Source organism: Nicotiana tabacum, chromosome 6 (genome assembly GCF_000715075.1).
Source record: "Nicotiana tabacum cultivar K326 chromosome 6, ASM71507v2, whole genome shotgun sequence".
NCBI lineage: Eukaryota > Viridiplantae > Streptophyta > Magnoliopsida > Solanales > Solanaceae > Nicotiana > Nicotiana tabacum.
In genome coordinates this window covers 67,622,401-67,642,136 of record NC_134085.1, presented here as the reverse complement: position 1 = coordinate 67,642,136, position 19,736 = coordinate 67,622,401, and the positions used below count along the sequence as shown (strand labels likewise).

General features: G+C 39.4%; 1 long non-coding RNA gene across 1 annotated transcript in view; it reads right to left on the bottom strand.

The window, feature by feature from the left end:
- LOC142181626 (uncharacterized) overlaps window positions 1–17,798 on the bottom strand; it is a 29,165-nt gene extending 11,367 nt beyond the window's left edge. Inside the window, exon 1 of the long non-coding RNA XR_012710400.1 lies at window positions 17,442–17,798. This is a non-coding gene — a long non-coding RNA (uncharacterized LOC142181626). The remainder of the gene's footprint in view (window positions 1–17,441) is intronic.
- Window positions 17,799–19,736: the final 1,938 nt, after the last annotated feature.

Sequence of the window (19,736 nt, the reverse complement as noted above, 5' to 3'; positions counted from 1 at the left end):
ATACCACTCCGACATAAAAGGACACACCATCGATGAATGTCGCTCCTTGAAGGACAAGATATAGTCCTTGATTGATAACAAGATTATTGTGGCGAAGGAACCCACTCCAAATGTCTGCAACAACCCTCTTCTAGACCATAAGGGTAGAGGTATCCACATGATTGAAATAGAAGATGACTAGGATCCCGAAGGATCAATCGGGTTGATCACAGAAGGTGATGACCTAAAGAAGCCGATAATCACTCTCAATCCAATCATAGTCCAGATTCAACCATCTGAGAATGCTGAGGTGAATATATCTGTACCACTTAAGTTTGAAGTAATGTCATCTACAAAGGCACCAGCACCAATTGAGGTTGAATTCGTGTCTCCGGCAAATGCGCTCGCACCATTTGAGGTTGCAGTTTTGCCACCCAAGGCACATGATCCATTCGGAGTAAGGATAGCCATGCTGATTCTAGTAGCGATGTCGACCATGATGCCATTCCATACAAAGGTTGTACCCTGGGACTATACGGTCGAGGCGAGGAGGAAAGGCAAGGTCAGGTTCGAAGAGACTGTTGCAGCACAGGGTATGACAAGAACTAGTAGAGTCTATACCCCTAAATATCTAGCTGAGTTGAGCAAGCAAGCCTCCATTCGTACAACCATCATTGAGACAGGTCTAGACGACCTCTGGAATAAAATACAGGCCAAGGAGTATTCGGTCATCGACCAATTAAACAAGGCGCAGGCACACATATCCATTCTCTCTTTGCTGCAAAATTCTGAGGCACACAAAAATGCTCTGTTAAAGGTACTGAGTGAAGCATACGTACCAAGCAACATCACGGGCGGGGAAATGGCTAACATGGTAGGACAAGTGGTGGAGAGACATAAGATCACCTTTCATGAGGATGAGTTGCCACTTGAAGGGTTGGGGCACAACAAAGCACTGCACATCACCGTACAATGCAAAAGATTATTTCATCACCAGAATCCTGATTGATGGAGGTTCCAGTATCAACATTTGTCCGTTGGTAACGCTCAAGAAACTGGGTAAAGGACTGCACAAGATAAAAGATGGAGCAATCAGTGTGAAAGCCTTCGATGGTTCTCAGAGGTCCACCATCGGTGAGATTTTTCTATGCTTACAAATGGGACCAACATGGTTCGATGTCAACTTCCAGGTGATAGATGTGCCAGCATCTTACAACTTACTATTAGGATGGCCATGGATTCATGCTGCTGGGGCGTAGCATCAACACTGCATCAGGCCATAAAGTTCGAATGGAATCACCAGGAAGTGATCATTCACAGCGATGGTAGCAACCCTATATATAGTTGCCAGACCATTCCGGCAATCGAGGGAAGAAGGAAGCTGGGTGGAGAGACTTACCACCACATCGAACGGGTCAATGCTATTGACAAAGACAAATGGTGGGATAACAAAATCAAGATTGTACTGAATTGGAGTGGGTACGAACCTGGCAAGGGGCTTAGCAAGAACCTCCAAGGAATCTCTAAGCCCATAAAACTCAAGAAACATGGCACTACATTCGGTCTGGGATATGATTACACCTGGGAAGAACTCAACAACTGGTCGCCGCCATGGCGCGGTCCTTACTATCCATAGGAGCAGCCAATACCGCGTCTAGAGCAAACTTTCCAACAGGCTGACATTGTTTATGGGGCAGATGAAGAAGAAACACTGGTAGCGGTGAAGAACTTGTTCCTAGAGGACAACGACATGGACTGTTCTGTTGTTCTCGAGGAGGAGGGGAGGAAGGCCCTTCCATACATGCTGTAAGCAGAGGGGCATGCCTCAATAACTAGACTATCAGGACAACCAGAGTCCGACGAGCCTCGGGGTAGCAAGGCTAAAACAAGCATTATCCATTGTTTTTAATAAATGATTTTCTTTTCGCATTTTTCAATTCCCGCAATAAGATCTTCAATGTTCAAAATAGTTATGCAATTTATCAAAGCATTTTGACTTTTCTTATGAATCAACACTCATTATTGTTTTGTCTTATTACTTTACTTATACAGCATTACTATTACTTATCTTGATGAACCAATGACTGTGACATGCAATGAGACAACGCAACAAACGGATATATATTCAGAGGAAGATGACATACCTTACGAGATTGTTAAAGAGTTGAGAATTTTGAAAACAGACCTAAGTCTAGCCTGGACGAGGCCGAAATTGTCAACCTGGGAGATGCAGAAAACGTTAAGGAAACACGAATCAGCGTTCACCTATCGCCGTCAGAAAAGAAAGAATACACAAAATTTCTAAAGGAATATGAGGACATATTCGACTAGTCGTATGATGATATGACTGGTCTGAGCACGTCTATCATAGCTCACAAACTGCCAACCAATCCGACGTGCCCATCAGTAAAGCAAAAGCTCAGAAAGTTCAAACCTGATATGAGCCTGAAAATCAAGGAAGAAGACACCAAACAGGTCAAAGCTAAGGTTCTCAGAGTAGTAGAATACCCGACATGGTTATCCAACATCGTGCACGTGCCAAAGAAGAACGGGAAGGTCAGAGTCTGTGTCGACTACCGGGATCTCAACCGGTCCAGACCAAAAGACGACTTCTCTTTGCCAAATATACACATCCTGATTGACAATTGCGCCAAGAATGAGCTACAGTCATTTGTAGATTGCTTCGTTGGTTATCATCAGATCTGGATGGATGAAGAAGATGCTGAGAAAACAGCTTTCATTACGCCGTGGGGAATGTAATGTTACAAGATGATGACGTTCGGCCTGAAGAATGTAGGGGCCACCTACATGAAGGCCATGACTACCATTTTCCATTATATGATACACAAGGAGATTGAGGTATATGTAGATGATGTCATCATCAAGTCCAAGAAGGCCACTGATCACATGGAAGATTTGAGGAAGTTCTCCAATAGGTTGTGAAGGTACAACCTGAAACTAAATCCCACAAAGTGCGCATTTGGGGTTCCTGCTGGAAAATTGCTTGGGTTTATTGTGAGTCGCCGAGTAATATAATTGGATCCATCAAAATTCAAAGCTATTTAAGAATTGCCACCGCGAAAGAATAAGAAAGATGTGATGAGCTTCTTGGGAAGGCTTAATAACATCAGCCGATTCATAGCACAGTCTACAGTGATTTGTGAGCCAATCTTTAAGATGTTAAAGAAGGACGCCACTACCAAATGGACTGATGACTGCCAAAGGGCCTTCGACAGAATCAAGGAGTACTTGTCAACACCACCAGTCTTGGTCCCGCCCGAGCCAGGTAAACCCTTATTACTTTACCTTGTAGTATTGGATGGAGCTTTCGGTTGCGTTCTGGGGCAGCATGATGAAACGGGGAGGAAGGAACAGGCCATTTATTACCTCAGTAAGAAGTTCACCCCGTACGAGGCCTGGTATTCTCTATTAGAGCGCACCTGTTGTGCTTTGACTTGGGTAGCCCAGAAGCTGAGACATTACTTCTGCGCCTATACTACATACCTCATATCAAGGATGGATCCTTTGAAGTACATCTTTCAGAAGCCCATGCCCACTGGCAAGATGGCCAAGTGGCAAATCCTGTTGAGTGAGTTTAACATTGTCTACGTGACTCAGAAAGCAATCAAGGGACAGGCACTAGTAGATCACCTTGCTGAAAATCCCGTGGATGGAGAATATGAACCCTTGAAAATGTATTTTCCTGATGAAGAGGTATCATTCATAGGAGAAGACATCATAGAATCCTATGATGGTTGAAGAATGTTTTTCGATGGAGCAGCAAATTTCAAAGGAGTTGGCATATGAGCAATCCTAGTATCAGAAAACCGGTCAGTATTATCTGATGTCTGCCAAACTCAGGTTCCCCTGCACCAACAATATGGCCGAATATGAAGCCTGCATCTTAGGGCTCAAAATGGTCATTGACATGAACATTCAAGAGTTGCTAGTGATTGGAGATTCGAACCTACTTATACATCAGGTGCGAGAAGAATGGGCAACCAAGAACTCCAAGATACTCCTGTATCTGTATCATGCACAGGAATTAAGAAAGAGGTTCACGAAGACGGAGTTCCAACATGTTCCCTGAGTCCAGAATGAGTTCGCCGATACATTGGATACTCTGTCATCTATGATACAACATCCAGACAAAAATTTCATTGATCCCATTCCAGTAAAGATCTATGATCAGCTAGCTTATTGTGCCCATGTTGAAGAAGAAGCAGAAGGAAAGCCTTGGTTTCATGATATCAAGGAATATTTGGCAAAAGGAGGGTACCCAGAGCTTGCAAATCCAACTCAGAAATGCACACTTCAGAGATTTTCTAATAACTTCTTTCACAGCAGAGGAATCCTGTATAGGAGGACTCCTGATTTGGGATTATTAAGGTGTGTCGACGCAAAGGAAGCATCCAGGCTACTAGAGGAAATTCATGCTGGACCTGCGGTCTACATATGAACAGTTTTGTCTTAGCAAAGAAGATACTCCGAGCGGGTTACTTTTGGATGACTATGGAAACGGACTGCATCCAGTATGTCCGGAAATGCCACCGCTGTCAGATACATGTAGACATGATAAAGGTACCTCCAAATGAGCTTAATGCAACAAGCTCACCATGGTCGTTCGCCGCCTGGGGAATGGATGTTATTGGACCAATCGAGCCTGCCGCTTCCAATGGGCACAGGTTTATCCTAGTAGCAATCAACTATTTCACCAAATGGGTCGAAGCAGCATCTTACAGAGCAGTAACTAAGAAAGTTGTGGTAGACTTTGCTCGCGACCGCATTGTTTTTCGATTCGGGATTCCAGAGTCGATCATTACTGATAATGGCTCCAACCTCAATAGCGACTTGATGAGAGCTATGTGTGAAACTTTCAAGATCATACATAAGAATTCCACAGCCTATAGGCCTCAAATGAATGGAGCTGTGGAGGCCGCCAACAAGAATATCAAGAAGATATTGAGGAAAATGATAGAGAAGCATAAACAGTGGCACGAGAAGTTATCATTTGCTCTATTAGGGTATCGCACCACAGTCCGCACATCAATCGGGGCAACCCCTTATATGCTGGTTTATGGTAAGAGGCTGTCATTCCCGCTGAGGTAGAAATTCCTTCCCTAAGGATCATACAAGAAGTTGAGCTCGATGACGCAGAGTGGGTAAAAAGTCGTTATGAGCAACTATCCCTTATAGACGGAAAGAGAATGAATGTAGTTTGCCATGGTCAACTCTATTAGAACAGAATGTCCAGATCCTTCAACAAGAGAGTCAAGCCAAGATAGTTCACACCGGGGCAACAGGTATTAAAGAAAAATTTTCGGCATCAAGACGAAGCCAAGGGGAAGTTCTCTCCCAACTGGTAGGGTCCATACATGGTTCACCGGGTTCTGACAGGACGAGCCCTCATACTTGTAGAAATGGACGGAGAAGTCTGGCCGAAGCCGATTAATTCAGATGTAGTCAAGTGTTACTATGTGTAATCTTTATGCTTTCCTTATATGATGTAAATTGAACTACGCCTGACCTGATCCCCATTTAAGAGGGGATACGTAGGCAGCCCTAAGGGTTTGGTCACAATTCAATAAAAATTTCATTTCCCCCCGCAATAGAATACTGGGGTAGAATTTTGAGGAGGACCCTCAAAATTCCAAAGTAATTTCAGCCAATCTCCGCACGAGCAACAGTCAAAAATATCAACCCATCAAACCGGGCAGAATTTTGAGGGGGACCCTCAAAATTCCATAGCAAGAGAGGTTACAATGTCCCAAACCACGTCCTAGTCATCGGTTCATCTATAAGCTATTTTTAACTATACATTTATGTCATACTTTTACAAAATCACGCATGTTTATTATTGGGACTTCTTTGTTTAGCAATGCTACCCCAATGATACAGACAATATCACCAGATAAAAAACGAACGAGTCAATCAAAGCCTGCGGGGATGCGAACTAACCTCCCCCTTACAAAACTCACGATTTTTCGTTGGATGCAGGCATTAGGATTGCAAAATCATCAAACATACTATACACTCATTATTCAGGAATACAACTCTCAGAACTGTCGCACTTACCAACATTTGCTATCCGCACACGCCGGTGATGTTCTGTCTGTCACAATGCTCTCAGTAATCACGACATCGCAATCTGCTATCAGCTAAGAAAACTTTACTATCATTCGCTATTTGCATCTGAGACTAAACGTTGTCTCCATCTACATTTCTGCATAAGGCTACCTTTCTGCCTTCCGAGACTAAATGTTGTCTCCATCTGCATCCCTTCATAAGGATGTCATTCTACCTACCGAGACTAAACGTTGTCTCCATCTACATTTCTGCATAAGGCTGACTTTTTGCCTTCTCAGACTAAATGTTGTCTCCATCTGCATTTCTGCATAAGGCTACCTTTTTACCTTCTGAGACTAAACGCTATCTCCATCTACATTTCTGCGTAAGGCTACCTTTCTGTCTTCCGAAACTAAACGCTGTCTCCTCTGCATTTCTACCTAAGGCTACCTTTCTGCCTTCCGAGACTAAACGTTGTCTCCATTTGCATCCTACATAAGGCTACCATCCTGCCTTCCGAGGTTAAACTCTACCTCTCTCTGCATTTGCATCTTGCATAAGGCTATCATTCTGCCTTCCGAGGCTAAGCTTTGCCTCCCGTTTTCTTCGAAACTAAGCACTATGCCAAGAACTATTTATTTCGCTTTTCTTACGAGCTAAGCTTTGCCCTTCAAATCGCAAGACTAAGATCTGTCTTGTCCACATCATACTACTGCATCCTTCATGGGCTGAAATATTGCCAACTCACCAAAGGTGTTATTGTTCAGAGGCACCAACCTCATAGCCTGAGAACACCATGTCATGGCCTAAGGATCTCTTTCAATCTTCTGCATATCATTATTCAAAGGCGTCATGGTTCGGAGGCACCATCCTCATAGCCCGAGAGCATCATTTCATGGCTTGCGAATCCTTTATCATACGCTTCATGGCCCATGACGTCATGATCTAAGGACGTCATCCTAACCATCCAAAGACAACGCTCATGGTCCGACGAGAATTTGCATCAAGTTTAAATTATACACAAAATATGCTTGTATTGTTTCATTGCAGGTAAACCAGAAAGCAACAGCCATCCCAGCAGGAGCGATCCCACTTCAGTTCCCGTAGCCATATCAAGACTTAATCATCCCCGAAAGCCATCCGCTCACCCCGTCCTAGATATTGCGTCCGTTCTTGAAAAGTCTCCATAGGCACACTCCGCCGACGGATCCTAAACTACATATGGCCTGATTCCTGTAAAACCAGGTATATGTAGGAAAATCGGAAGCCAGGGTGTGGCCTAAGTCTCTTCAAACCATTTCGCTCGGTTAAAATTGGCCATCATATCTTTACCCGACAACTCTTTCATCCTTCCCGGGTAAAAAGGGGTAGCTGTTGATATCTAATTTTTTCCTATATATTTTCAATCTGCAAAATAACTTCAAAATGGCATATATATGCATATATAAGCATATCCAAATGTTTTATTATTTTCCATGATTTCTAAAGGTTTTTAAATCAATTTATTTCCCTCTTTTATCCATAAAAACCCAGTAATGATTTCCAAAATTATTATTTTGGTAATTCATCTATTGGATTTTCATCTTTATGCCAAAGTATGGCTAAAGTAATTATTACATATTTTTACAATTTTATTTAGTATTTTTTAAAGCTAATTGCACATAATTGCAATATTAGCCTTGTTAAGATTTAATTGTGTTTTATATTCATAAAATTAAACCCTATATTTTAAATTGTTATTTACATGTTGTGAATCATTTTAGCTCTTTCAATTTATTTCCAGAAATTTATTTACTATTTTTTATAATTTAAAAAGTGGAAAATTGGCTATTTAAATAACAACCCATTTGTATTTAATTTTTAGCCTAAATTGAACCCCAAATCAGCCCCAATTTCCCCAGCCCAATTCCAATTAAACCCGTCCCCAACCCAATTTCAACAAACCCAAACCCGGATTCCCCACCTACCCGTTTAATCCAGGTCATTGATCATTCAGATCAACAGCCACCGTTCACCCTTCCTAAAATAAACCTAACCGACCCCTTACCCTATTTCATTTTCCACCAAACGCTGCCCTTGAATCCCTCTTCTCTCAATTCTCTCTGCAGCCTCACATGAACCCTAGCCGCCGCCATCTAATTCCACCCTAATCCACCTCAACCCCTGCCTAATCCATGGCCTCTCATGGTCATTTGAGATGTGTATCGGCCTCCTATGGCTCCTGGGTGTTTGTTTTCGTGATTTCATGGCCAGATCTCAAAGAGATCTGGTCCAGTCCTTGATCAACCTCTGTCTCCGGTCTTTCTCCGGCCAGCCATGGTCGTTCAAGTCAGATCCTTGACTTTTCTGGTTAGATCGGTAACTTTCAAAGCCTTTCTCACCTTTTTTGGGTTCTCTGAAACCCTAGCTTTAAGGTCTTTTAATTTTCTTTCAGATCTATCTTAGATTTGTGCTTATTACGAACTTCTTAAGTATTTTCTTGAAGGTTCTTCGATTTTCTTTCAAAAGGACTTTTCATTTTTCAACGATTAGGGTTTCTCTTAACTTCTTTAAAAGATCTCTTCTCTGATTTTTGGTATTGTTTTACGATTTTACTATGTTCAAACAACTTGTTATGCTTTCCTTCTACTTGATTAAGCATGTTGAAAACCCTGGTTCCTCTTTGGTCTCATCCGAGATCTGAAACTGTTTGTTTAAATTAAGTTCTTTGTTTTTTACTCTCTTTTCCTTGTTTGACTTACCTGATTTGAGTTCTTATCGTCTCTTAAACTCGACTACTATCGAAGCCCTAATTTATTAAAAGAGTTTTTCTCACTTGTTACTATGAGACATTTACTTGCTTCTGTCTCTCTTACCTGTTACTGTGTTCTTTTTCACTATTGATTCTATGTGACTACTTGACCTACTTGACTACTGTGCTTCGAATATTTTTCTTACTACTGAATCCTAGCTTACCCCTACTGCTATTGTATATTTGTGTTGCTTTTTTTGTCAACATATTTGACCTTGCATGCATATTCATTCCTTGCTATTTATAGGTTGAGATGCAGAATCATGACCCTTTCTTGATTGATTCTGACTCCCTCAAACTTATGACTGATTGCAAAGGGTTCCCTTATAAACCCTAATTTTTTACTCATTTGTTTAAAATTAATTGATTCCTTTCCTTTACCGTGATGTTTGATCTTGCTGAATCCTTTCCCAAAACTGAGCATATTTTTGTACTTAGTCTCAATTATTTACTTCATGCTTTTACTGCCCCCTTATATGGCAATAATCAATCTGTCCCAAACTTATTTCTTTCCTTAATTAAACCTGTCAGTATCCGTTAAGCAGTGATCCCTTAATTAAAGAGAATCACTTGTGTTAATTTGATTCTGATTGTGATTATTTCCATGTTTGTGTTAAGGCTTTACTTATTACCTTATTCTTCACTCGTTTTTAAAATTATAAATACCCACCCTCTCTTCTTTCAAACAGACGAACAATTTTGAAGACTAGAACACACACTTACACTCAAAAAAACTCTCTTTCTTTACTACTACTTGTGCTACTACTTTGTCTAGCCGGCTGAAAGCCAAGGAAAGACTGTGGAATCTTGCTTACTTTTCCTTTCTGCACTTTTCTTCTCTACTGGTATGTCCTATTTAATTTTTTAAAGCCCCAACAACAACATGTTTATTTGATTGTTCCAATTTCTTTCATTCTTTTCTACTCCTACTTATGTTTCTGCAGTTAAGTTATATTACTAGCATGCTGTAATATGTTTCCTTCCCCTTTAAATTAATGCTCCCCTATGTGTGTACTCTATCAGTCATTTGTTATGTATTTGCTGACTTAGGAATCCCAAACCCCCATATCCCCTCTATGTGTTTGTGTTCTCTAGCTGGTTTGTGGGCATGCCAGCATCAGCTATTGCTGCGCATGACCAAACCTGACCCCTACTAGGGTCATATGCTTCATACAATGTATTCCCAAAACCTCTTGACCCCTTTGTATGACTACTGATTCTGTGTGTTTGATTTTTGTTCATTACCCCAACTGATTTCAAACACTTCTGCTACTGATTACTTTCAAAATGGACTTGCTAGTCTAGTTTTAAACAAACCCTTTTTTTAACTATGTTCTGCACTTTCACAATATTCCTAGAATTTTGGTTTTGCCCCTCTTGTGTGAGCCTTGCCTTGGGACCCTTGAGCTCCCTCTAAACTTGGACACACAAGGGTTGGCCCTTTCACACTACACTCATTTTGTCTAGTTATGCAAACCTGGGTGTGAGCACTGTCCGGGATTCCATTAGGTCCTTAGGGAACTTTGACACACCCTATCATGAGAAAGGCTTTGAAACATCATTGGCATTGAGGTGGTTTATTCCATAACTCAGAGAGGAAGTCAGAATCAGGCTTCCTATGGTTGTAACTTCTTATTTTGAACCTTTTCTGATGTAAATCAATCATGTGGTCTGTAATAATTTGTAACAAATATTGGGGTTGGCTAGTGGAAAGGGGTGCGGGTGATTATGCATGTTTTAGCTATTAGAAGGGTAGATAACATGTTTATAGGGTGTATCTCGATATGATCTGTTAGAGAACATGCCTATAGGATCTGCTTTGGTTTAATGAAATTCTGCGTGCTTTACTTTCACACAAATAGAGATCATGCCTATAGGATTAAAAGTCATTTTTAATAGAAATCATGGCTATAGGACTTTTGATTTGATCAAATAAATTCTACCTACTTCACTTCGTGTTCAATTAGATATCATGCCTATAGGACCAAAATCAGCCTTTAATACTTAGATACCATGTCTATAGGAATTAAAACCAGCTATAATAGAGATCATGCCTATAGGATCTAAAACCAGCTTAGTTAAAAATAAGTTTGACTCACGTCCGTATGAATCAGATTAATAACCTACTCCTCTTAATTAATACGATTAGAAAGCATGCCTATAGGATCCAAATCGCTCGTTTAAAAATTGATCATTGTCTTACTGTACTCTTAATCAGCGATAGATATCATGATTATAAGGCATCACCATTACACGTCTAGGCAAGCCTTAGGTAATAATGATAAAACTGAATCTGCCTTTGTTAATTAGCAACTGCTACAACTAGCAGGCAGGCCTGATTCGGACTTCTTATCTGAGTTATGTAATAAATTTGGTCTGCTTCACCAATTTAAACACCCCGCTTTAGTACTTTAAATTCTGACCCTAATTGTGTTTAAGTCATGCTATTTATATGCTCTATTTGCGGAGGTGTACATGAGCCTTTAAATTGTTTATATGTTTCCTCTAAAAATGCAGTCCTACATGTTTTGTATGTCGCTCTAGCCTTTTACCTTTAAACCTAAGAGTCAGCCTAAAATCCTCCCTCTTATAGGAATACTAGTCCTAAATCCCTCCAGGGCTGTTAGAAATGGGACGGGTAATAGCATGCAATAGAGGTCGAGACCAATCCGCGCTTTAATACCTTAACGGGGTGGGAATGGTAGATATGGATATGATGACCGGTGCGCTAATACCGCGTGTATCCCCTCTTCTAAGGAGTGTCATATCGGGTATTGCATTGATGTGATCCATACTATAAACAAACCTAGGACCCCCCCCCCCCTCTCCCTCCTTTTTACTTTTTCAAGTATGTGTAAACTATAACTCCTTTTCAAAATTCGTCTTTTAATAGTTGTTTTCAAACCCTTATGTGTTCAAATCTAAATCTCCTATTATTTGAGCTTATACTTGTCTATTTGCTAATTGTACAAAATTTACAAAACTGTCTGACCGGGAACCACACTAGTGGATCCTGAGGGATGCCTAACACCTTCCCCTTAGGATAATCTCAGGCCCTTACCATATTTCTGGTTATCAAACAAACTTAGAAATGAACCATATAGGTGTCCTAATGCACCTTAAATCATTAGGTGGCGACTCTTCAAATGCAAACCCAGTTCCCAGAAGGAATGAGTCGTCACATACCCAATTGTCATAAACCCGATTTTTTGATGTGAAGAGGGAAAAAGGGGGCGCGACAGACCCCTCGTCACTACTTCTTCGAGGTTAGACTTGATACTTACTGGGTACATATTATTTATGCACTCACGCTACATTTCTGCACTAATCGTGCAGGATCTGAGGCAGGTGCATCTGGTAGTCATCTCGGCACGCACCCCTAGTACCCTGAAACTTAGTGGTGAGCTGCTTTCAGAGCCCGTTCTGCAGCACCTGGAGTCTCTCTCTCTCTCTCTCTTTTGTATTTACTTTCTATCTAATATACACTTGTCACACCAGATCTTGGAAAATATGCTAATAGACATTTGATGACTTTTGAGTATTTATTTCGTAACATTTGTTCTTATAATTTTTTACACTTTATTTTATTAAATTTCTCACCTATTACTTATCTAATAATTAAAAATCAACTATTTTCACATTGTTAAAAGGAACAATCACATGGTTTGTTCACCGTTGGATTGCCTAATGGAGACGTTGGGCGCCATCACAGCCTTTAGGAGAAATTGGATCGTGACAGAGTAGGTCCATTATGTATTTTGGATCTAGTTGGGGTATTTGGAGGGGGTACGGGGGCCTCGGTGTGATTTTGATTGAATCCAGAACAACATTGGACTTGTTGGATTGCTGAAGATTTCCAGCTTCTGGTGTCATCGCACCTGCGGAGGGATTGGTCGCAGGTGCAGACTCGCAAAAGTGAGCTGGGGATCGCAGATGCGGAGCTGGCATATTATTTATTGTTGAGTATTGGTTCCAGTTGAGGTTTCATTTGTGAAGTTGAATGTTGGTACAAGTTTGGTTATAGCTGATTCCCTTGTCAGGACGTATTTAATTCTTAATGTTGGTTCCCTTGCCGAGATGTGTTTATTCTCATTGTTGATTCCCTTGCCGGTATATTGTTGTTTCCTTATTGTTCCCTTGTCGGGATTCTTTTGTGATTGGTGTTGAATTGTATATTGGGATCGAGATGCACGTCGCAACAATATTATATGGGATCGGATTGCACGCCGCAATATGGAGTAATAAGGGAGGACAGGTGGGGTCGGGTTGCACGCCCATGTATAGCTAGGGTCGCAGAAGCGAAGTCATTTCTGCGAAGGAAGGAAGCTCAGGTGCGGGCTGGTTCGAAGGCGTGGCATATTTCGTCGTAGGTGCACATGCACATATGTGGCCTTGTTCTCGCAGAAGTGGAAGGTGCTGAGTTAAGTCATGGCCGCACCTGTGATGGAAATTTCGTAGGTGCGGAGCTGCAGATGCGGCAGTTGGGTCACAAGTACGAGTTACCTGGGCAGAAAAGGTGAAATTCTGAGGGTTTAATTTGTAATTCATTTTTTGGACTTAGGGAGCTCGGTGGGAGGCGAATTTTAGAGGGTTCTTCAACGAAAACCTTAGGGTAAGGAATTCTAACTTGGTTTTGACTAATTTACAAGAATTTATTGTTAATTTCATCAATAAATTAGTGTTTTGGAGTTGGAAATTTTGGGAAAATGTGTGAAACTTCTTAAGCAAAAGATTGAGGATTTGAAAGGCAATTTGAGGTCGGATTTGAGTAATTCTTGTATGGTTGGACTCATTATCGAATGGGTGTTCGGATTTTATAATTTTGAAAAGATCATAATTTCATTGTTTGAATTAGATTCCTATAGTTATATTTATAGTATGAAATATTTTTGGCTAGATTCGAGCCGTTCGGAGTTGGATAATTTCTAAAAAATAGTTTGAGGTAAGTGACTTGTCTAACCTTGTGTGGGGGAACTACCCCTTAGGATTAATGTTGTTTGTGATAATTTTAATGTGTAAAAGCCTGTGTACGCGAGGTGGCGAGTGTGTATACGGGCTAAATGTGGAAATTATCGGTTTTTAGCTATGTAAATTCCTTTCATGCCTTAATTGAGTTATCTTAACATGTTATAGTCATCATTTTTAGTCTAATTTTACATGTCTATTTGTCTTATCTCTTGCTAATTGCTCTACATGTTTAGTTAAAGTTCTAGCTTCCTTTATTCTGCATTCATTATTTAACTGTTGAATTCTTTACTTGAAATTTTTATTCCTGGAATATCTTGTTGTTGAAATTGGTATTGAGTTCCAAAGGTGCGATTCCTATTGAGGCAAAGTGTTAAGTTGTGAAATATCATTCTATTGAGTTAATTATTTCGGTTGTTATTGTTGAGACTTTGTGTACATTGTGATTGAGTCGTGAGCTCCTTATTGAGAAATTCTGTTATTCTTTGATTTCTCTGGCAAGTTGTGATATTGGACACTTGAGGTGCGATTTGTGATACGTTATGATATTGATACGCATGTGGTGGTATAAGCTTTTGCGGGATGCTTTTTCGAGAAAAATGATTTTCAAAAAACTAATGTAAAGGTGCCCGCGAGGAAATAATGTGAGTTATCTTGTGATTTTGGACTATGAGGCAGTACCTCGGTAGTGACCCTTGTTGATCTTTCTCTATTTGTTGTACTTGTATTTCGTTGTTTGTTTCCTTAACATGTCAAATCCTTGATTCTTTCCATGATGTATTATTTGTACTGATTCTATGTAGTTAACTCTTGGTGTACTCTTTACTTGTTTTATTTCCTTTGTCATTACTATTATATTGTTAAATCTTTCATCCTATTTCTTATTATTTCCAGTAGGGTCTTGACCTGACTTCGTCACTACTCTACTGAGGTTAGGCTTGGCACTTACTGAGTACCGTTTGTAGTGTACTCATGCTACGCTTCTGCATATTATTTTGTGCTGATCCAGGTACCTCCTACCAGTCCAGGCATCAGTGATTTGAGTCCAAGCGTGGAGACTTCAAGGTATACCTGCCAGTGTCCGCAAGCCTCAGAGTCCCCTTTCCATCCTGATTTTTTTATTTCATTACCTTATTATAGACAGTTATGTATAGGATTTTTCAGTACTATTACTTAGATCTTGTGACTTATATTTCATCGGGTTTTCGGAGTTGCACATGTTGAGTTACAGATTTTATTTTATGTAGTTGTTGAAGTTTTGAGACTTGTAGTTATTATTTCAATTATTCTGCATGTTGTTAGGCTTACCCAGTCTTAGAGACTAGGTATCGTCATGACATCCTACGGAGGGAAATTAAGATCGTGACATAACATCTCCAGCTATAGTCCAAATAGGACCCCAATTAGTGAATTTATTGCTAACTTCTTTTTATTTTTCCCTCCGAGTAGCTCTATCAGTACTCAAATAAACAAAAATGCACCAATATTTAGAATCAACTAGAATATCATACACGAATATTTCGACATCAAAGCAAAGTGCGACACTAAGATACCTAGATGTCATCATTCCAAAATAAGATAAAGCCCCCAAATAATCCAACAGGATCCACGATTGTAGCATAAGACATGTTAGGTTGTCTATGAACCCGCTTAACAATTATGTTTCAATTTTTAGTTTCACTAAGACTAAGCTTGGGGAATAGAGACGCACTGTCTCCTTCAAAAAGGGAGCAGTCAAGGATCCCCCAGGCCTCGACAATTCCACATTATAGCCCTCATTGTCAAGAGGGAAGCCATTTAGGGCTGACCTCCTGTTCCACCATAAATTCCTCATTTTTTCCATAGCAGTAGTCAAACTAGCAGCACCTTTTTGTTTATCCCCTACCATTTGTATACCTTCTTCTGTAATGGCAACCTCAGCAAGATTTCCAGCAAAATACTTTAATTCCTTATCATTATCAAAGCTTTTAAGAATCTTAGTTAGTCCAGCTATTCGTTTCTAATTTTTCTTTTATCTTCCTTCATTATTGTTATTCTTTATTGGTGAAAATAGAGAAGTATTGTCTTTTAAAGGTTCAATTGGTAAAGTGTGGGGCGGGTTTCAAGAGATGGCTCAAGGTTAGTAGTACATACTTGGTCCTGTTTTCCTTATATGTAAGAGATTTGTTTATGAATATCCTTCTGATCAGCGAGTATAGTAGCCTGATTAATGTTTCCTTACAACTCCTTCAATGCTAAGTTGGAAAGCATCTTGTGGTTGTGCTATAGCAAGTGACATCTGTGAGCACGCATTTTTCTTCTCCAAGACAATCTCGGAACATTGTGTTGAGATCGTTTTGATACCAATTGAAGTTCCCTCTCCAATGTTATTCCTAACACCAGCAATTCTTTACTCTTTTAATCCATAATTTGTTACCTCCATAGGTTGCATCTGGTTTGATTCCACATTTTCAGTACATCACCCGTTCAAAACCTTAGTTCTCTTCCCTATTGATCTATTTTGATCCACTCCACGAAGATCGTCTTTCCCTATACTAGGTTGCATATATTGGTTAAGTTAGAGCCCTCTTCTTGATTTAACAAATTGTCCCTAGTTCCTGCAACTTCTTTCCCCTCGAACAAGTCAGAGTTATGATTTCTCAGCATGGTATGCCTATCATTTGTGTTTACTCCTTGGCATCGCTGATTTTCTGAGAACAAGACATGATTCTCTGCTTTTAACCAAGACCCAAACTGATCATTATTTAGATTGCTAGATCATATATCCTTCTCTCGTACTCACAAGGTTTATAATAATGTCCGAGCATACCATAATAGTAGTAAACATAATGTAAATTTCCGTATTTTATTTCAACGCATGTAGTTTCTAATCCTAACTTGATCAGTTTACCTCTAGACAATGGCTTGGCAATGTGTATCATGACTTTTAACCTCATATATTGTCCCTCTTTATTTCCATTTTCAGGGATCATAATATCAACGATACCTCCCAAAGCATGCCCTATTTTGCACCCAACATCCTTTGGCATCTAGTGTAAAGGGATGTCCCAAATTTGAACTCACATATTACATACATTAAACACCGAAGAATCACTTTTCAATTCTAGTTCCCAAGGATAGTCATTAAAGAGGTATCATGGTGTCGCAAACCATACTTTATCCATGCTTTCCTTGTCTTTAAAAATAAACTGACAAAATTTCCATCCTATTTTTCTTTATTTGCAATTTCCCCAAGCCAAAGGCATAGCGTTCTTGACTCCTTCAAAATTCACCGTTTTGTCAGAGATCACATTACCAAAAAGACTTACTTCATAATCCTTAATGTTTGATTGAATATTTGATAACTCAATTGCCACAACATCATGTTCTTCCTCAGTAAGAATAAATTTATGTAGGTGTTCCGTAATTTCTTCCTATCATCTTTCCAATTGCAAAGTTCACACTCCAATTGGAGATGATTTAGCACTATATGTATCCTAGTTGTTCTAAAAAAACAGAAGCTTTCTTATAATAGGGTTCAGTAGAAACAAGAATTTTGCAGAAATTTATGAAGCATGAAAAACTAAAGTGAAAATTTGATAGGTTTACAGATGAAGAAAGTAGAAAGACTTAGTTAGAGAGGTTGAGATGAGATGATTACCTGCATATTAGTCAGCTATCATCAAGTATTTGAACCCACAAAGGAGGAGAAAGCTCTCATGGTGGAGAGAGAAAAACCATCGGTCTAAGGCGGTGGAAATTAGCTGAGAGACATCATGGTTGGCAGGAAGTAATACACTACAACAAATAAGCTTCCCTTTCTTTGCTGTAAATTAAAATCTGAAATTCTTAGAGATCTCTTGCAGCTTTGTCTTTGTGCATACATCTCTTGCTGTTTAACATATAGCCCTTATCTTTTTTATTTTTATCTATTATGAGAAGTTTTTAGCCTAACTCATTAGCCATCTAAAAATTAAATTTTCCAGCCCGATTGATTAGCTCTTTATACTTTTATATTAAGTTCATCATCTCAATTGAAATTTTATAATACCTGTTCAAAAAGAAATAATATCGCATGTGTGAGATTGCTCGTAATGTCGGTCACATACTCGAAACAAAGGGTGAAAGTTACGTACATTGGATTAACAGTAAGCATTAACTATTTAATTTATGATGACTCCTTACAGTTAAAACTTAAAAGTACCAAAATGGACAAAGCAATAGGCTAGAGAGATTTGCAACAAATATTAAAGATAGTTAAATAGATAGATAGATGAAAATAAGAATGAGGTGAGAAGTATTGTAAAAATTGGACTTATCGATAGTTTGAGATACGATTATTTTTTATTAAACGAAAAACAAAAAGGAAAAAAAGATACGATTATTTAATTAAGACTTGAATTAATGTGTCACGTCCTAAACTACCTTCTAGACGTGACTGGCAACCAGCTAACACCATACGTTTAACCATTTACACAAACACTGAGAGAATAATAAGTTACCAACATACCTTAGTCAATTGATAGAAAGACCAACGGTCACTCAAATAATAATACTCTAACTCGAATCCCACATTAAGACCATGGAGCATCTAACAGAGCAATATGAGCATTACTAATGAGTATGCAAACCCCAAAGAAAAAGAAAATAACTAACACTGGCTAGATAAAGCTGAAACTAAAGCCTCCAAAACAATGTGGTGGCTCACCTCAGCAATAGGATCCACCCAAACAAACTTGTCAGCCATTAGCTCTATCCCTCGCAACGGTATCTGCATATAGATGCAGGTAAGGAATGAGTAATACGTAAATATAACCCAGTAATATCCTCGACTCGTCACTTTAAATACCTCTGTAACAAGTGTTATAAAAATACAAACACACCACAACAAGAACGATATAATAAATATGTCATTATATAATAATCCAATATATATGTATCAACAGAGTTAGTAAGAATTAATCAACAAGAGTACACACTAAGGATTTGTCATAATTGTAGTGAATGAAATCAACGGCACCACAATGCCTCAAATATGTAACGGAGCATACTCAATGCTCACTGAAGTATACATAATGCCCTAAATATATCAAGAAGCATACACAATGCTCGGGTATGTACAAAGGCATACACAATGCTCATTGAAGTATACATAATGTCCCAAATATATCAAAAAAACATACACAATGCTCTAATAATGTACAAAGACATACTGTTTACCATGAAAATGGTAATAACAATTAAATTTGATTATGGGACTCTAAAAATACGTGATCTATTTTTATGCTAGTTGTTAAGCAGTTGATACTATGTATGTGAGACTTAGAAACGAAATGAGAGCTAAGGATAAGGTGATAACCAAACTGATAGGTTAATTATCGGGGCCTCGAGCTTGTCAATTCGGGAGGCCTCGAAGTCGATTCCGGAGCTCGACTAAGAGCTATCGAAGGTGGTCGAAGTATGACTAACAGTTACAATAAAATTAATGAAGGATCTTTATAGCCAATGATAAGCAATATATGATGAACAATAACGAAGATAGTAAATGGAAGTAATAATCTCAAGAGAGTACGTTAGAGAGCAGAGAGAATGTTCTTGTTTATTTAGTATGGAGCAATCAATCCTTACAATGTGGTAAGGACCCCTTTTATATAGAAAAATGTGGGATCTTGTCATAGTACAAATGCATTTATTACAATGGTATAGAGATGGGACAGCTAGTTGACGTCATGATGCGGGCTCAGACTAGCCTGACAGGCTTTGGGAACTCCCCTCTTTTCCAATATAGTCGTTGGTCTGCATTGCGACCAGGTCGAGCATCGATAGCCCTCGAAGGTGAACCGCGACCCCAGTCTCGAGTCTTGGGAAAGTATTTTTGTGGGGCATCATAATGACAAGGAAATTGGACCCTTCGATTTCACCATACACAGATAGTCTCCGTGCTTCTTAGAGTGAA